This window comes from Anneissia japonica, unplaced genomic scaffold (assembly GCF_011630105.1).
Source record: "Anneissia japonica isolate Jap-2015-1 unplaced genomic scaffold, ASM1163010v1 scaffold695_len1296351_cov181, whole genome shotgun sequence".
Classification (NCBI taxonomy): domain Eukaryota; kingdom Metazoa; phylum Echinodermata; class Crinoidea; order Comatulida; family Comatulidae; genus Anneissia; species Anneissia japonica.
Window position 1 is genome coordinate 889,501 of NW_022740852.1, and position 2,769 is coordinate 892,269.

Below are 2,769 nucleotides of genomic sequence, written 5' to 3' on the forward strand. Positions count from 1 at the left end.
ATATTATCATATATTATTAAATTATATATACCATTTACCAGCAGCCCCGTTGTCAAATGGTATGACACTCGCCTTGAGAATAAGAGATGGGTTGAATTCCTGGCTCTTTTCAAAATACGAAGTTTTTTGTTTAATATGCTATGTCTGATAAAATTTTTACATCATTGTTCGTTTATTTGATTATTGACATGCATTGTATACGCAGCGACATTTATTCTATGTGGCTTGTCACTGATGAATTGTTCTGAAAGCTTTGGCTCTATTTCTGGATGTCAACCATACGTTTCCGTTTTATACTTTGTTTATACTAGGCATATGCGTGATGTATTCTTATATATGCCTGTATGTATACAACCATAGTTATTTCCTTTAACTCTACAAGATTTAAAAGTCCACTTTAATTGTTATTTAAGTGGTGTAAATGTTAGTGTTAAAAGTCCACTGTTAATTCATTTCTACGATTACATCACATAATTATTGGATTGTGAATTTGCGTACATATAAATGTCATGTTGATGATGTGTTAAACAGATATATACGGATTTCTTATATCGGATATTATACATAAACATCTCTGCTTAAATGATGAGCATAGTATTAGAAAGCTCCCTTTTATGTTGATTCAAGGCGATAGGAAGGGAAGTGATTAAGGAACGTGAATACATAATTTATTTTTGAAATGAAAGATTGTTGGTAATAAGAAGTCAAAGTCTATCTGGCTTAACCTTTCACCGACGAACCAATTGCTCCTGTTATTTTGAAATGTCAAATTTGTTTTATAAAATATTATAAAATATTTATGATTAATGCTACATAGACCTAATAAATTTTATGTTAATTTGTAAAATTAGGATTTATAATAATAATTGAACATATTAGATTATCAAAGGTAGGAAGTAAAGGTAAGAAGTAAATGACCAGGAGATTTAGAGGATACCCACATCACGTGTTAGGCTCTCCATCTATAATCCATGGTGTCCACACTTGGCCACCCTCTGGCCATTTCTTGAATGTGATTTTTTTTGTGCCGAATATGTAATAAATAAATAAATAATAAATATGAAGTCCTACAGTATATCTTTAATCACATATAATTACGTGCGTGTGTATAGAGAATTAAATTATTATCTTGTAGGTATTATATTTAATCGAATTGAATATAATTCTCTATGTGTTTGGTAATAAGATTCAAATTCTATATTCTCAAAATCCAAAAATACTATATACTGCTTGATAATGTGGGTTTAATATGTATGCAATATGCTCATCATTATTTTTATCACAAACATTTCTTTACGTTAATATCAAACATAAAAATAATACTAGATCGTTGAAAACTGAGTGTATTGTAAATTGGTTATAAGCATTAAATGAAAATGCATAATGTAAAACGAATATATGAGAAGATTATGAAGAAGAGATGTTCACTGGTTATATATATGTGATTCAAGTCTTCTGTTCGCTGGTTGTTATACGTCGTTGCACTGCTTTTTATGCATATTACCTGAAGCTATTTCCTCAACGGTGTAGTTGAAGCGGAAAGGATTCACTGATGCTTTCGCATAAAACCAATTATATGTTGCCTACTTAGGCTTGTATGCTTAACTCAGTGTTGTTTTAGATTCTAATGCCGTTCATGTCTATTGATATTATATATGGCCGTCTCTATCGAATGGCTGCTTGATAATCATAAATCATCATTTTTAACATAGTTTTTTAATCTTCAATCACATGCCTATGCAGCCCTTATACATTTATTGTTATTACTACTAGATTATTATTACAAGATTACAAGCCTCATATATTTATTATTATTATTATTATTATTATTATTATTATTACTAGATTATTATTATCATTATTATTATTACTAGATTATTATTATCATTATTATTATTATTGTTATTAATAACATAAATTGTAGTGGTATTGGTAGCATTTAAAGATTAAAATAAAAATAATATCGATAATAATATATAGAATATATAATTTACTACATTAATATTTTTCTTTTCTTTCATGTCAGAAAATTATTATTATTATTGTTATTATTATTATTATTATTATTATTATTATTATTATTATCATTATTATTATTATTATTATTATTATTATTATTATTATTATTATTATTATTATTATTATTACATTATCATCTTCATCCTTATCACCAATATAATCATCTCGCCTTGTGTTAATAATAGCAGATATTATGCAAAACTCTGTGGATATTTCTTACAATTCGCACATAGAGAGATGTATTATAGGCCAGGGTAACAACAGCAGGAGTTAGGACAATCAGGCGCGCTATGGATATGTGACATGTCTGTCTCTGGATATGGTGTAAATTTGATGTAAGCGCATCAGGCATAAGCCTAAGCTTAATGCGCTAACAACGAGATGTGCAGCTTCAATATGGTCCTGCTAGTTATACGCGCATTGGTGTTTAATCCTACCAGGTCTACCAACTACCATCTGAATGGAGAGAAAAAGAGATATTCGTTGCACAGCTATGTACCTATCGCGGGAGTTGTGGAGTGGGGCGCACGAGACGTTTGTCAGCCAACCTATACATAATCATCGAGCACCCTCCCCCCCACACGCACACACTCACACACATAGCCCTCTAACATTCCGCTTCCTAAATTGTCAACACTTTTGGATACTAGATACGTCACTGCAGGGACACAAATAAAAAATTAATAAAAACATTTAATATTAAACCCTGAATTACAACTACTGCGCCTACCGCCCTATGTAAAAGCCTGT